This window comes from Dasypus novemcinctus, chromosome 5, assembly GCF_030445035.2.
Source record: "Dasypus novemcinctus isolate mDasNov1 chromosome 5, mDasNov1.1.hap2, whole genome shotgun sequence".
Lineage (NCBI taxonomy): Eukaryota > Metazoa > Chordata > Mammalia > Cingulata > Dasypodidae > Dasypus > Dasypus novemcinctus.
In genome coordinates this window covers 120,331,799-120,348,724 of record NC_080677.1, presented here as the reverse complement: position 1 = coordinate 120,348,724, position 16,926 = coordinate 120,331,799, and the positions used below count along the sequence as shown (strand labels likewise).

At 50.1% G+C, this 16,926-nt stretch overlaps 1 protein-coding gene across 7 annotated transcripts in view; it reads left to right on the top strand.

Moving 5' to 3' along the window:
• The first annotated feature begins 113 nt into the window (after window positions 1-113).
• Window positions 114-16,926, top strand: part of DENND2A (DENN domain containing 2A) — a 164,959-nt gene continuing 148,146 nt past the window's right edge. For 4 of the 7 annotated variants that reach the window (XR_011648882.1, XM_058297475.2, XM_058297473.2 and 1 more), the window contains exon 1: window positions 13,886-13,945. The gene's annotated coding sequence lies outside the window, so the exon portion shown is untranslated. Of the gene's footprint in view, window positions 131-8,486; window positions 8,554-13,880; window positions 13,946-16,926 lie in introns of those variants that run through there. The other 3 variants (XM_071215312.1, XM_058297474.2, XM_058297476.2) reach the window with 3 other exon arrangements.

Genomic DNA, 16,926 nt, shown 5'->3' with positions numbered 1-16,926 from the left:
ACGGTGAAATCCAGCGATGCTCAGATTCTGTCTCCCTTCTGCTGTCTAAACCCCGTCCTGCTCCTGTAGGGTCTGCCAGGGCTGCAGGAGAGGCGCCCCATCTGTCCCTGGCTCGCCCCTCACCCCACAGGTAACGACTCCACAGGTACCGCTGCGTTTCCTTCCCCCGTACCTCGCCTGGGCCTACACCCCAGATCAGGGGAGCCTAAAGAGGGGCGATCAGAACGGAACCGTCCGTGAGAGCGGGAAGAGCCATTAGAGACGGGGAGCCAGGCCTAAGACGGGGACGCGACCTGCGCTGCGAGTGGCTGCGAGGTGGCCGGGGCTGGTCCGGAGACGGCCTAGGGCTGGGGCGCTGCGGGCCGGAAGCCGAGGGCGACGGCGCGGGGTGAGGAAGGGCAGAAGGCTGAGGGCCGGGGTCTGCGGGCTGAGCGCCGGGGCGGGTAGGAGGTGGAGGGCCGCGTCGCCGGGAAGGGGAGGAGCGGGCGGAGAGCCGGTTCGCGAGAGAGGACTGGGGGCGGCGGGGCTGCGAAGGGGCGGCGCAGGCCGGCAGCAGAGCCGGGAGGCGGCGGCGTGCGCAGGGCGCGGCGGCCGCGTCTTCCGGGAGCGCCCCGCCCGCGCGCCCCGGCCTCTTAAAGCCGCCGCCGCGCCTGCGCCGGCCGAGGCTCTTCGGGACTTCGGGCCTGGGTCCCAAAAGTAGAGCGAACCTAAGACGTAGAGGCGCCCGCCACAGCCCGCCTGTGCGTTTCTCACACTTTTACCTTCATTAATACAAACAGTGAAACGCTGAAACACACGCTAACTTGAAAGCAGGTTCCGAACACGGGTCCGGCTTTTCAGCTGAGCAGTGACTACCAGGACCTAACTCAGAGGTTCTTGGACCGCTGGGGACGGGGTGCGGGGCGGGGGGTCCCAGGCTGCATTGATTTGGTGATTGTGCTTGGGCGGTTGGCAGATCGCTCCGGAAACGCCATGTCCATTCATTCAATTAATACTTATTAAGCCCAATAAATATTTCTGGAGCTCAATCTAACATTTCTTGAGCTTCAGTAATACGTAGTGAGCTAGGCATTGTGCTGGGCCCTGGGGAAGGAGATACACATATTTCCTCCCTCACAGGCTAATCACTTAATGAGGGGGGCCCAATGGGGGAACACGTACTTGAGCAATTTCAAAATGCGGAATGAGCCATAAAAGAAATGAAGAGCAGGGAGCAATGATGGGCTGGGGCTTCTTTGGAAAGCAGGACCAGGGTGGGCCCTGTGTGTGTGTGTTTGAGGGGTGGAGAGGGTTCAGACACAGAAAGAATAAAAGCCCTAAACTAGGAAAGCATTGGTGTGTGGTTTTCAAAAAAGAAACAGACAAAAGCAAACTCAAAAAAAAAAAACACACCAAAAAACCTTGAAGAACCAAAGGAAGATGGCTATGGTAAGCAAGTGGAAAGAGAGATGGAGCTTGGAAATCAACCAGCACAGTCATTGATGGGTCAGTGGTAGGGGTCCCCTAGCCCATTTTCTCTGCTTTTCCAGATTTCTGAGGCTGCCTGCCCTGGGGTACCACATCCTTCCTCTACATATAAAGCAGTGTTCCTCTCCAAGTCAGTGAGAAACTTGCATAGAAGTCTGGTTGGGGAAGTAGGAGAGGAGGATCTATGGCCCTCACAAATGGAAGGGGCACTAGAGATACAGAAATAGGGACAGGGCCCACACCGACACTCACACTCCTTCTTTTCAAGTGTGATTGCCACTCTGGCAGGAAAATGTGGGGGCCTGGACTGTGATACAGACCCGTAAGGGGAGTGGCCAATGGCTACTCCTGCATTAACTTAAAATCCTTTTCCTATTTCTACAAGAAGCTGCAGGCCCCTTTGCAGCTCCCAAGGTAGAAGTCATACCTTCCACCCCTGGTTTGAAATGTGACCAGCCATTAATTATCCCCTTCCTGAAGTTCTGTCCGATTTATCTACCCACAGTGTCCCAAAAGTGTGTATTCTTGTATATACATGACTCACCAAACTGCTTATCGAGGACTTGAATTAGAACCAGGGACCCAGTGTTCTATCTCCTTAATTAAGAGGTAACTGTGACCTCAGACAGGTCTCCCTGCGTCTCCTTTTCTCCTTAAGCAAAATGAAGAGAGGAGTTCAACTAAAACTATACAAGTTCAACTAAGTCAATCAAAGTTCTCTAGGCTTTGATTTATGATTCTGGGAGAAAAAATGTTTAATAGTATTTAAGAACACAAATTCTGGAGCTGTTAGGCCTCAAAGCAGGGCCTTTATGGATAACCAGAGATGGCATGAAGAAAACTTCAACACATTAGGCAAACTAGCATTTATTACGTCTGCAGAGGTAAGGAGCCAAGGTCAGTCCAAAGTGACTCAGACCGACTCCCAGTGCTGCAGTTTCACTCTTGTTTAAATACCCAAGTTACTACTTAGCATTTGCTTTGACTATGCATTAGTTTTTATGCATATGGATGAATACACATACCTGGTTATATAATTGTATGATTAGTATGTTTAGGAAATCACGCTTGTACATACATTGCATGATCAAGAAAGGGGCAGATAAATCCACCCCTGAGTGGGAATTTTACTATGTTAATTAAGCAAGTTGAAGAGAGGACAGCACCAGGCTGCTTCTGCACAGATCCCGCCAACTGGTTGAACCTGGTTTTCCTACTTCGTTGCTTCAGCAGGATATTTTTGACCACCAAAAGCGGAATTTGGCCCAAAGAGAGGGTTGCCCATTTCACTACCTTCTGATTTACATACAATTCTTTTCTTTGTATCCTAGCAACAGGGAGAGAAACAAGTTCTTTTCAGGTATTCGGTCATCCTACATCCATCAGAGCTACCTACCCTGGCTTTAATTCCTGGCTTTATGTAATCTGTATAACCTTGGAGACAAGTTGTTTAAACTCTCTGAGCCTCCTCTCCTCATTTTTAAAAAAATAGAGATAAGAATAGTACCTATCTCTCAAGGTAAGATTTAATCAAGGTAAGGATTAAGCCAGAAAATGTATATGACGCTTAGCACCATACCTCAATAAATGTTAGCAAATATTGTCGTGTGTATTATCCAGTTAAATAAACAAATTTGTCCTGTTTCTTTCTTACTACTTCATATGAAAGACATTTTCACAGATTTGAAGGATATGTTGTAGATAAGGCTTAAGATAAAGCCTTATTGCCCTCAATTTTTGGCATCCATCAGAATCACCTGGAGGGCTGATGGCCTCCATTTTCTGATTCAGAAGTTCTGAGGTGGGGTCCGAGAATTTGCATTTCTAACAAGCCTCCGTAAAATGCTGATTCTGCTGGTCTTGGCAACACAGTTTGAGAACCCTGAGGATTGGGGGAAGGTGGCAGCATATCCTGGAAGTACTTCAAAGAGCTATAGTTAACTCCCAAGCAAGTGAAGTTGAGAGTTACTGACAGCCATGTGAATGTCAATTAGGAAAATGATGCCATATATATTAAAGCACCGTGGAAGCAAAAACAAAATGTTATATCATATATGAACCCTAAATCAAAATTTGTAAGAGCTGCCTTTAAAAATTGCAGGTGTTAGCAGTTGCGGCTCAAGTGATAAGACCTCCACCTACCATATGGGAGGACCCAGGTTCAATGCCTAGGCTTCCTGGTGAAAAAGAAGAAGAGAAAGAGTGCCTGCGCAGTGAGCCAGTGTTCACACAGCGAGCCAAGTGCCCATGTGGCGAGTCAAGTGCCTGCGTGGTGAGCTGAGTGCTCATGTGAGTGCCCACAGCAAGTCGGGTGCCCGTGCGAGTGCCCGTGTGGTGAGCCAGTGCTCACGCAGCAAGCCAGGGCCCATGTGGCGAGCCAAGTACCCATGCAGCAAGCCAAGTGCCCGCATAGTGAGCCAGTGCCCGCGCAAGTGAGTCATGCAGCAAGATGATGACGCAACAAAAGAGAGACGAAGGGGACTAGAGGAGACCAGGAAGTGAGGTGACACAATTGACGGGGAAACTCTCTCCACATCAGAGGTCCCAGGATCAAATCCCGGTGGATCCTAGAGGAGAAAGACTAGAAGGGAAGACAAAGAGAGAGAAATAGATATAGAAGATCACACAGTAAATGGACACAGACAGCAAAAACAGTGGTGAGGGGGGGAGGGCTGGGGGGGAGAAGGGGGTGAAAAAAATTGCAGGTGTTGATTTACAGTCAATTTGCTTCTTGCTTGGGTAACCCAAGGAAATATGTTTCAGGATTAGTAAGAGCAGAAATGGACATATTTAGAATTATTTATGAATTCAGAGACAGAAGGTACAAATGGACAATGGCCTGGCTTTTTATGACAACAGAACTTTGACCTATAAAATCTGCAGCAATCAGCCCAGGAAGCGAAACCACAACCTCTGCAGCAATTGGCCTAGATCAGTCATCCCAGTTGCAACTCAAGACCAACCAGAGAAAGCCAAATATCCTCCCGGAATCAATCACATAAGACACCCCTGCCTCCAGCTTCCCCATGCCGAGAACTTTCTTTTTTTTTTTTTTTTATTGACTTTGTAATAATATTACATTAAAAATATATGAGGTCCCATTCAACCCCACCCCCCCACCCCACCTCTCCCCCCCCCCCAGCAACACTCGTTCCCATCATCATGACACATCCATTGCATTTGGTACCGAGAACTTTCAATCAGGGCATTCTAAAGGTTTTCCTTTTTTCACTATGTAACTTTACCACTCCCCTTCCTGCCTTTGACTCTCTGTTAAATGCAAGTGCTCCCTTGCTTTAGAAAGCTCTGAATAAATAGCCTGTTTGTTCTCATTTGGGTGGTCTTCGTATGTTTCACAGACTCTTCCCAATAGCGGTAGAACAGCTAATTCTTAATAGTTTCCAGTCCTTAGAAATATTCCTGCCGGTACCAGTAGGTGGCACCGTTCACTTGTGGAGTGCAACCAAGAGGCATGGGAAGGAAACGGAAGGGAAAAGCGATGCAAAGGCCCATCTGGCTGTGCTTATGATTGCATGTGAACCAAATTACTGTGATTTTTAGCATAGCCCATGTAACATTTTTACATAGCAGATGTTATGAAGGGCAAATATTTGTTGTTCAAGTAGCCTGGGGAATGGGATGGAGGTGGGGAACTGTCTTGCTCTGGATTTCCCAACCTCAGCATTCCTGACATTTGGGGCTGGGTAATTCTTGGGCAAGAGTGGAGTGGGTGGGTAGGTCCTGGGCATTGTAGGATGTTTAGCAGTGTCCCTGGCTTCTACACACTAGATACCTGTAGCACCCTCCCCCTCCCAGTTGTGACAAATAAATATGTCTGCAGACACTGACAAACATCCTCTGGGTGGCAAAATCACCCCTGGATGAGAACACTGGGCTTAACTCCTTGTGGAGGAAGGGTCTCTGCTGAGACACTTCCAGCACCCACTTTCACTCCACCACTTTATTCAGAACAGAATATGGGAGGAGGCCAAACCCTGCACACCTGCTGCAGTTTCAGCCCTTCATCCCACTCCTGCCCTTTTGTGTCTCCCATGGGGTCTTAGGTCACCGCCATCAAAAACACCTGGGGGTAAAACTACAGATTCCTGGTCCTCATCCCAGACCCTCTGCATAGGGATCTCTGTGAGGAAGGCCAGAATCTGCGTTTGGGGTGGTTTTTTTTTCCTTCCCACAAGCCCAAGGGGATTCTCAGGAAAATGGAAAATAAGTTTGAGAAATAAGAGACAACCTACCCCCGCTTCCCCCCCACACACACACACACATGCCCTCCTTGGTACACCTGACTTGCAATTAGCTCCTGAGAGGTGGACACTGGTGTGAAAACTCTGGCTCTGGGCCATCCATGTACATCTCTCCCCAAGGAGAGTAGAAAATACCCGTAAAAAGTACTGAACTAAGGGAGGAGGCTGTAGTAAGCACACACTGTCTTTGTCCTTACGTGCAGCAGTGATTTTCACATTCCTTCTTCCTTTAGGCCCAACCACTGCCTCCCTTCCTCCCTCCCTCCCTCCCTTCCTTCCTACTCTTTGCTGAGTCGGTTTCCGTTGTTTCTGTTATTTCTTCTCATGAGTATTTCTCCTGTGGTTCCCACCTTCTGGTTTCCTAGAAGGGTTGCTCCCGACCAGCTTCGAGCAGTGCCGTGAAGCTCACACTACCAGGGGTGTGGGCGGGGAAGCCCCCTCTCATCCTTCCACAGCAGGGTGGGGTGTACCTGTTGGAGTGACGGACCCGAAGGGTATCGGGAATGAAAGACAAAGAGAGATTGGGATCAGGGGTTCTGAGAGCATTGATTTCTCAAGCTCATCAGACAAGTTTATTAATATCAGGGGCTTCTTTATATACCCCAAGCAACCGTGAGAACCAGCAACTATTCTAGCTAACTATTCCCATAACTTCATTAATGAAAACACAGTGCACAGTGTATAAGAGAGTAACTAAAGCCCAAGATGTTCTATTATGTTATTGAAACAAGTATACTCATAAATCTTGTTGCCCAGGTTACTTGAGATATCAAGTCTGGGTACTGCTGGAATGTTGTGTTTCACAGAGAGATTAGCCACCTGCACGTACATCTCCAGGGACAGCATGACCCAGCGGTCAGAAAGTAACTTGCTACCATGGAAACAACATGCCTTTGTTTCCCACATGTACCTATCTCTGAGATCCCTTCCCTCTCTGACATGCTATGCACCACTCAAGCTGTGAGCAGCAAGGCTGCTGAGGGTCCTTCAATTTCTCTGTTCTCACACCCATCAGATAACAAAGGTAACTCCTGACCTGGGGGGGCCAGTCTGTGAAGCTTTGGGAAAGGTGTTATCCTGGGGTGGGGTCAGACTGCCTGGATCTATCCCAGCTCTGGCACGCACTCACAGTGGCCTTGGGCAAGGTACCTAACCTCTTTTGGCCTTTTCAGTAGAGAAGATTAATATTAGAACCTACCTCCTAGGTAATCACAGTAAACCATGACACTACCTGCCATGTAGTTTAAAATGTTAGCTATAGTCATCCAGGAAAAAGAGTAAGAATGTGTGAACAGAAGCCGACAGGTCCTTTTGGGGGGAGGGAACATCCCCAAGGTCACATTGCCAGCTAGCACACTTGTAGATCACCTACCTTGCCTTTATATTTTGACATTTTCTTTTGGTTTTATTTGATCTGAGAGATGTAAGAAGTAGATCGGATCTTAGGGCCTTGCCGAAAAATGTCCCCCCCCACAAGGTGTGGCCTATGAGAGGCAGCGTGGTGATTTGCTGTCATTTGGAGGCACACGAGGCTGAGATTAGGGCCTGGGGTGGGTGTCAGCAGGGCGAAGGGAGAGTTGGCAGGCTTCAAATCCATGAAAGCTGTTCTCTGGGTACAGTACCCAACTCGTAACCCCGGGTGATTCAAATATTTGATGATGATTCTCACCTCCCCCTGCCCCCTGAGTCTGATGAGATTATCTAGTTGTGCCAGGAAATAGGCAGGAAGATTCCCAGAGTTAGACCTGGGAGCCTTGAATCCTGAGCACCAAGTGCCAAACAGAAGCGACCACTCAGAGCCTGTCTGACCCTCCTGTTGTGTTTTGGAATCACAGCCTTCAGGAAGAGCTAGAATTGCTAAAATACAGAAATCCATGTCTCTAAAAAAGTATTCCTATCACCACAGTCTTGCTCCTTCCCTTAATATTCAACTAGCTCCCCCAAAAGGAAGAGAAAAGAGTACAAGCATGGAGAATATTTGATCTTTTGTCTAACTGGGAAATGACATGGAAAGTCCATGACTTCCTTCTTTGATTTTTGTCATAAACACGCTAATCCTTGTAAAGCTTTGTGAATGCTTTGTGAGAGGAAAGAAAACAAAAGGTCTTCCAAGGTAAGTGAATGGCATGGAAGTGAAACAGATGGTTCTCAGCTGAAATTTATGTTATTGAGCTATTTGCCAATTTGGAGATTCTCCACGATTTAAGGTGGTACCTGCAAATGTCAATGGTCTGTTGTATTAAATACCTTTGCTCCACAGCACACCCTAGTAGGCCCTAACAGCTGCCTGTCTTCCAGCCGCAGCAAAAGAGGTAGATGGCACAAGAGCATCTGGAGAGAGGGGCCAAAGACCTACCTACGCAGTCAGAGGAGGATAAACCAGCCCTGGGGCCTCTCAGTGTGGGCTCTGCATATCCCCTCCCCTGGGTGGCCTCTGCTCCCCCTCCGATCCTCCCGCAATCATCCCATACTTCCTGGATTACATTTCATTAGAACCAAGAGTAAACCAGGCCTTGCTTTGAGGTTTGGGTGGGATGTTGGGTTTTACTTCCGTAGAGGGAAGGCAGCAGTGCAGTTGTAGTGGGACTGGAAGGAACTTTTCCCCAGTTGACTCTAGGCAGGGGAGAATTGGCCACAGACGGGAACTAGGGATGGAATGAAAAGTATGGAGGGAGGTGGCCTCTAAGGAGGAGGTAGATACCTGTAAGAGAATACAAAAGGAGGCAGACAGCTCTCCAAGATGGTTCCCTGGGCTGAAAGTCTGCTGGGAGGTTTGGTTTGCAGATCCTAGGAATGAGGCTGATCTCCAGACAAGTGTGTCCAGGTGAGGCTCTAGAATTTTCCCTACCCCTAAAATAAGTTCCTTCCTTGCTCTCCCTCATCCAAATGTCAAGGGCATAGATAAATTATTCCTTTTCCCATGCCAGCTTTCTAGATTTAAAAAAAAAAAAAAGCCAACCTCTCATCCATCACCTACCTTGCCACTACACACTGGCAGGGAAGGGGCATGAGATGAAAGAGGGGTCCTGCCAGCCAAGAGGCTGAGTAGGAATGGATCACAGCCACCCAAGAAGGGTACCAGGCCTCAAACAGAAGGGTTATCAGGGATGCTCAGAGGCACTGCACTGCTTCTACCTTCCTGAGGGCAGAACCATAACCAGCTGCTGGGTTGAACACTGATTCAGAAAACCCTGCCAAGCGGGTGGTCCCTGACAAAGCCCATGCTCTTAGGCAACGAAATGTAACAAAAAGACCATGGTTTGAGCCAGGTCTGGTCTGTGTAACCTTAAATAAGGCACATAACCTCTTAGAGCTTGGCCCCCTTTTCTCATCCATAAAACAGTAGGGGATGATTTTTTTTTTAATATTTATTTATTATTATTATTTTTTAATTACATTAAAAAAAATATGAGGTCCCATTCAACCCCACCGCCCCCGCCCCCCACTCCCCCCATAGCAACACTCTCTCCCATCATCGTGATACATCCATTGCATGATTTTTTTTTTAAGATTTATTTATTTCTCTCCCCCCACCCCCTGTTGTCTGCTCTCTATGTCCACTCACTGTGTGTTCTTCTGTATTTGCTTGTACCCTCGGTGGCACTGGGAAACTGCATCTCTTTTTTATTACGTCATCTTGCTGCATCAGCTCTCCATGTGTGCGGTGCCACTCCTGGGCGGGCTGCGCTTTTTTCACATAGGGTGGCTCTCCTTGCAGGGTGCATTCCTCGCAAATGGGACACTCCCACGCGGGGGTGCCCCTGCACGGCAGGGCACTCCTTGTGCGCAGCAGCTCTACGCGTGGGCCAGCTCACCACACCAGTCAGGAGGCCCTGGGTATCGAACCCTGGACCTTCCCATATGGTAGGCAGACTCTCTATCAGTTGAGTCACATCCACTTCCCGAGATGATACTTAATTGCTTGGTGTTATGGTCAGGATTCATGGCATGACATAGGTAAAAGTGCCCAGAGCAGAAGGGTGCTCAGTAAATGCTTAGCATCCGAAAGAGGTTTAAGTAGAAATTAAACAGGCTGGGGGAGGTGTTTGAGATGCTCCATCTCAGGCTCTTGTCTCAGTCCTAATCAGGCTAGACTTCTCATGTCCCACATTCTCATTTCACTTGGCTTTTATCAGAGATGAAACGAGCTCTGTGCTTTTAGATCCAAGGGCCCTGGATCTAAAAGTGTTGGGGGGAGAGGGAACGTTGAGCACTGATAGGGGAGAAGAAAAACTGCCCGGTCCCCTTCTTCAACCCTGATACACCCTATATTGGTGAAAAGAAAGAGGAGGTTAGGAGCCAAACAACACCTGGCAGTCCTCCCAGGGGGCAGGCACGGACAAAACCCTTTGCTGGGATGATCTGATTTCATTCTCATGACAGCACTGTGATGGAGGTTAGAGCTCTGGCCATTTCCACCTGACAGATGAAGATGCTCAGGATGAGCGGCTGAGCAACCTCCTCAAGAGTGGAGTTTGGCCATCTGACTCCAGGGTCTGTTGCTCTTAAATGCGATGCCAAAGGAGGAGGAGGAAGAAGAAGTAAGAGATGGTCTGCAGTGATCTACTCTGCAAGGGAAAAAGAGGATTCACGACTCAACTGGAAAAATCAGCTCTGTCCTTTTCCTCCTACCCTCTCCTTTCCCTACTTGAGGCTGGTCCAACATGGAGAGAAGTGGACAACAGAGAGGACGGAGGCGAAGGCAATGTTAGAGTAGTCAGGGTGGAGGTGGGAGAAGAGAGGACTGCTGAGTGGGTCTTGCAGGCTCCCAGGCACAGCCCCTCTCTTGGAGGGCTCCAAGTTTGGGAGGGACCTGGTAGAATCAGCTGGGAAAATGCTGGGAAGCAGGTGGGGCAGGGCCTCACAAAAGGAAGGAGGAGAAGGGACCCTGAGGGGGACCCCTGCCATGGCGACAGAACCTGCAATAGGAGCAGCTGGACCTGAGGAGAGGTGGCACTGGGGACTTTGAGAGGAAGGCAGGGATGGGGGCGTGCAAAGCCCAGGCCCCAACAGCAGTCATCACAATTTGACCTGAAGAACTGAGGCCTCTTGTACAGGGATCTTTTTCTAAAATAAGTTAGTGCCCAGAATTCAAAGACAATGGAGGAGCAGTAGCCTGTGGCCGAGGAATTGCCACTGAGGAGCTCCCCGACCTCCTCTTTTGGTGTGCCCACCCAAGACACAGCCCGCAGTTTGGAAGCCACACAATCAAAGACAGCTGGGCTGTTTTGGGTTGGGGGAAGCAGGCAGCTGGGCTCTCAGCTCAGTTGTTCTCCCATGCTTTTTGCCATTTTGTCTAGTTCTACCCCAGCATCCTGGAGTAATTAACCCTCAGGAAGCCAAATGTCTGGTCTTCATTTAGACAATGAAAACTTATTGAATGATGCTTCGGCAAGCAAAATAATTACTTAAATGATTGCACTTTGCAAATTTGTTTTCTAAAAGCTAGCTGATGTAAACAAATGTGGTTCAGGCAACTGGGCCCCCGCCTATCACAAGAAGTCACTGCTTCAGATCCTGGTGCCTCCTAAAGAAGACTGATCAGCAGGCACAGCGAGCAGGTGCACTGACTCAACAAGATGAAACAACAAGAGACGTAGGGAGGAAAAACAAAATGAGAGACACAACAGAGCAGGGAGCAGAGGTAGCTCAAGCAATTAGGCACCTCCCTCTCACATCAGAGGTACTGGTTCAGCTCCTGGTACCTTCTAAAAAAGAAATAAGGGGACTCAGACTTGGCCCAGTGGTTAGGGCGTTCGCCTACCACATGGGAGGTCTGTGGTTCAAATCCGGGGCCTCCTTGACCTGTGTGCAGCTGGCCCATGCACAGTGCTGATGCGTGCAAGGAGTGTCCTGCCACACAGGGGTGTCCCCTGCGTAGGGGAGCCCCACAGGCAAGGAGTGCACCCTGTAAGGAGAGCCGCCCAGCGCGAAAGAAAGTGCAGCCTGCCCAGGAATGGTGCCGCACACACGGAGAGCTGACATAACAACATGACGCAACAAAAAGAAACAGATTCCTGTGCCTTTGACAACAACAGAAGCGGACAAAGAAGACGGCAGCAAATAGACAGAGAGAACAGCCCCCCGGGGTGGGGAGGAAAGGAAGAGAAATAAATAAATAAATCTTAAAAAAAGAAATAAGGAAGACGAACAGACACAGCAAGTGAAAAACAAGGGGGTGGGGAGAAACAAATAAAAAATAAATCTTAAAAAAATAAAAAATAAAAAAAATCTAGCTGAGGGAGCAACTTTAGCTCAAGTGGTTGGACACCTGCTTCCCATGTCCTGGGTTCGATCCCCCATAATGGCTAAAAAAATAAATAAAAATAAAAGCTAGCTGAAATAGGGATGGCATGAAGTACTTGAAGAAGCTTTAGCAGGGTCCAGAGAAGGTTCAAAGATCTCAGAATGAGCAAAGACCCTCAGCTAAGACAGAGACCAGAGTTTTCCCCCCAGATATCTTCATATCTGAACAAGTCTCTGAAATCCTAAGCCCCAAGTTTGTGGGGACTGCCTAGCTAGTGCCTACATCTGTGTTCTCCATTATATGCAATCTTCTCTCTCTCACTCACCTTGTTCCTCTCTCTTGTGCACCCCTTTTGTGTATTTGCAAGACTAAGCCTCTCTTTTTCTCCCCTTGCCTAGGTTTTAGACCCATTGGCCACCCCGAGCAGTACTCAACCTTTCTAGTAGTCCCTGAGCTAAAGATAAGAATGATTCTAACCACAGACTTTTCTGAGTGTCTAAATTGCCTCTAGCCTTTCCCCCACACTCATAAATCCACTGCCAGTTCTATCTCTCTTCCATTGGAAACCCCTCTGATCAAAAACCTTCAGTGGTCCCCACTTCCCTCAGCATAAATTCCAAATTCCGTCTAGGTCTTCCAAAACCCAGACAGGCCTACCCATTTGAAATTATTCATGGCTCTAGAGCTGTTCCTCAGACACTGTGTTTTAGTCTCCCCTGCAGGCCTCTTCTCATGCTTTCTCCTCCACGCTGAGAAATGTCTTTCCCGTTTTCTCCATTTACCCAGGTCTATTCTTCTTTCTGGGCCCAATCAAAGCTCTGGGGAGCCTTCCTCAAATGCCCTGAAACCCAACCTACTTTCACAGCGTACTTATTTCACAACCCTAAAGCATGCAATCTATGTTCCTTTATTGTTTCTCCTATGTAAATGGGGGAAAGGGGGACTGTAAAGTCACTTCTCCTCTGGGAAGCTTTTCTTAGCCCCTCTACCCCCAGCCTTCGGTTTGGGGGCCCTTTCGCAAGCTCACAGCCCCTGGCTTCCCCTGCACAGATAGCCCTTCGCACTCTTTCACTGCGTGTTTTATGCCTGTCATTACTCCAGCCCGGCTGCAAGCTGCGTGGGGCCACGGTGGTGGGATTCTGCTCATGGCCTGGGGTGTCCGAGCACGCAGACCTGCGCCTGACGCGTCGAAGGTGCCCCCCCTAAATGTGTGAAACGACCCGAGTGAATTGAGGGCAGGGAATGTAGGGGCCACTTCCGCCGTCCGGGTCTCCAGGACTCAGCCCCGGACCGAGCGCATCACGTGAATAAACCGCGAAGGCTACCCAGTGGTTTTCAGCACACAAAGAGTTAAGCCGCCATATCTCCCACCCCCCAAAAAAGGCGAGGGGGAAAGAGTCCGGCAGAAGGTCCTGTTTACTGTAGCTCCTCCGAGCCCAGCCGGCCCTCGGAGAGGGGTTGCCGTGGCAACGCGCCCGGCTCCCGCCAGCTGTGGATTAGCTCACGGGAGCCGAGTCGGGATGGGTCAGGGAGGCGGGCGGGCCGGGGGCGGGGCGGGGAGGGGCGTCACGGAGCCCGGCGCCGAGCCCGGGGAGGAAGAGGAGAGGGGGAGACTGCGGAGCCCCGTGAACTCGCGGCGAGAGGGGCGGCCCGGCCGGGAGGGGACTGCGCCGCCGCCGGGCGGGGGCGGGGAGCCGAGCGGAGGGCGCGCGGAGGAGTCGCCGCCCCGCGGCGCAGCGGCGCGCCGGGGGCCGCGAGGGGCTCGGAACAAAAGGGCGGAGGGCGCGGGCCGTGTGCCCCGGCCGCCCCCGCCCCCCTCCCACCTCGCCGCGCCGCCCGCCGCCCCCGCCCCCCTCCCCCCTCCCCCCTCGCCGCCCCTCGCCCACCTCGCCGCGCCGCCCGCCGCCCCCGCCCCGCCCGGCGCCCCGAGATGCGCCCCGGAGCCCGCGGAGCGGCGGCCCGCGGGAAGGTAGGGGCCGGCTGGGGATGGGGGCCGGCGGGCGGGGCGAGGGAGACCGGGCAGGGGACCGAAGCGGGGAAGGGAGGGAGCGGCTCAAGCTGACCGAACCCGGAATTGGGAAGGGGCTCTTTGGAGGCCGAAGACCGGGTTTCCCGGGTGGGTGGACGTGTGGACCGTGAGACGCCGTCCTGCCTGGGCGCTCCAGCCCGTCCTTCCCGGGGGCCTGGGACAAGTTCCAGGGCCGAGCCGGGAAGCCGTCGTCCCGCGCCTCGGAAATTCAGCAGATCGCCCACCCTGCGCCGTGCTGGGTCTCAGGGCACGTGAATGGGGGGAGGGGGGAAGGAGGGATGTGGCGGTGTCATCACCCAAATGTCTAGAGTGGGAAAGAGTCCACACGGGCTGAGCAACCAGACCCCCTTACTCGTCAGGATTTGCAGTCTTGGGAAAAGCAGGAAGGTATAAAATGAATGATCTTTTTTGTCTCACTTTTGTCCCTAAGGATGGAGTTGGGGACAGAATGGAGCCCAGGGAAATCTCTTAATAACCCAGGATATATTCTTATTTAGAAGCTGAATTCAGATCGCTGAGCTTTTTGCAAGGAGGAGAAGCAGTGTGGAGCCAGACCTTGTCCGTCAGTGGAGTGGGGCAGGAAGCTGGGCAGTGCTGTCTGGCGTGTAGATTGGGCAAAGAAAGTGCAGTGGCTCTGCTTTAACCAGCTGATGCTGGCGAAGGATCAGGCCCACTTCTAGCTAGTGTTTAGATGTGCTTCAGGGATGTGATTTCACTAATGCTCTAAATGCAATCATTTAATAATCGGCCAGGGTAATAGGGTTATTACAGGCACTTTATGTAATTTTGTTATTAAACTCTTAGACCCTCTGTAGTTACTACATAAAGGAGAACAAAATCCTTTCTCCTTGTATCATCAAATATCAAATACACAAAAAGAGTGGAGCAGAACAGTTTTTAGGGTGGGCAGCTTGGGATGGAGCGGAATTCTGGGAGGAAGTCAAGGCCAAACAGAGAGGCTGGCCTCCAGTCTTTCTTCTGGAAGGTTTGAAGCATGCCAATGGCATGCATACATTCACTGAGCAACTCTAGGGACATGGTGATGAGAAGACAGAGCACATCATTCTAGGTGGGTAGTCAAAAAAATTAAAACCCATCCAATCTGGCCTGGCTGTGAGTGCTGCACACCACAGAGCTGGCTTAAGCAGCCAGCTCAGGGAAGGTAATGCTTGTGCTGAGTCCTGAAAACTACCAAGAAAATCAAATGGGGACGGTTGTTTCAGGCTGGGGGAACAACATGTGCAAAGGTCACCAATAGGGAGCAGGCAAGGCTCACATGAAGGGGCTGCATGTTCACGTTGGTGTGTGGAGTGGGTGTGCCGGAGGGGGGGGAGGTGAGCTGGTGGGTAGAGGCTGGCAGGGGACTGGGGGCAGGGCAAGGACCTGGGGGAAGGAGGATGTTACTGAAGCAAGGAGGGATGGGATAGATTTGCATCTTAGAAAGCTCATTCTGGTTGTTGGGCGGAGGCCTGGAGGAGAAAGACCCAAGCAGGACCGGGAAGATAGTGGAGAGGTGGGAAGATAGTGGAGAGGTGGGCAAGGACAGAATGCGTTCTAGAGGTATTTAGGAGGTGACTGGTGACTGACTTGGGCACAGGGTGAGTAGTGAATTGATAACTTCACTAAATAAATTCCTTAAGTAAAGCCAAGGAAAAAACAAAGCAAAGCACAAGGAGTGGATATTTTGAATGGGCTGAAGTTAGCAGATTACAACACTTGGACAATGAATTTGGCTCAAAATTTTCTTGTAGCTTAGCAATAAACAAAAATACACTGGATTGCATAGTTTTGGATTTTGGACAGCAAAAAGCATACAAATTAATTCTGAGAACACAATTTTTTCCTGGAACTGAACTCAATGAGATTTGTCATGTGAACCTTTATGTAAAGGCTAAAATGTGACACAGAGGAACAATGTCTTCATCGGATACCGTCCTCCTGTTATGACTTGGGAACAGACAGCATTTCTGTGAGGGGCTGAGTATCAGTTGAGGGTTGTTGGCAGTCACGGCACAGGGCTGGGGCTGGGCCCAGAGAATGGAATCATATATGGGGGGGACAGTGACCCCTCAAACGGAGGAAGATGTGATGTCTATGTCCATGAATGTAAGAGCAGAGCATCGAGGGCACCCAAACATGACGGAGAAGGAAGCACATTATAGATGGGTGGGCTAAGACTCTGACCTGGAGAAGGAGCCAGGGAGGGCACAGTCCAAATACTGAGTGTGTTGGAAGAGTCAGCATCCAGAAATCCTGGCCAAAGGGAAACAAGCAGGGAGAGTGGGTATGGCATTTTTGGATCCAGTTCTGATTGGCAAATCCACTTCTCAGGGTCATCGAGTTCAGGGTCTTTCTGCCCTCAGCGTTAGCGCTGAGTCTGCTCCTAAGGGGTGGGGAAGGGGTGGGACTTAGGAAACCAGAAATCCTCTCCCAAGTGAGTCCAGGGAGGAGGGGTTTTGTTTTTTGCAACCCAGTGAATGTTGAAGAGGATCATTCTGAAGGCACGGAGGATCAAGGAGTGCCCGCTGAGAGCTGGGAGCTTCTGTAACCTGGCCAGCCTTTTGCCTTTGGTTGCCGCAGAAGGGAAATAATGGCAGAATCTGTGGCAATGGGTTGCTAACGGACCTTCTAAAGTTTAAAACATTTCTTGCCAACTATAGATATATATGTCTTAAATTAACATTGCATAGGTATGGGATTCTAACCCCATACCAATCAAATTTCTTAACTTTTTTAACTTTGGATTCACATTAGAGTACACATTGAAATGTCCTGGGGAAAGGGCATTTTTAAAATGATTGATGCATAAGTCCTACCCTAGACAATCAAATCAAACTGTCTGGAAGTGGGCCCATGGGCATCAGTACTTTATAATGTTCCCCAGCTGATTTTAAGGTATAGCCAAGGTTGAGAGTGCCTGC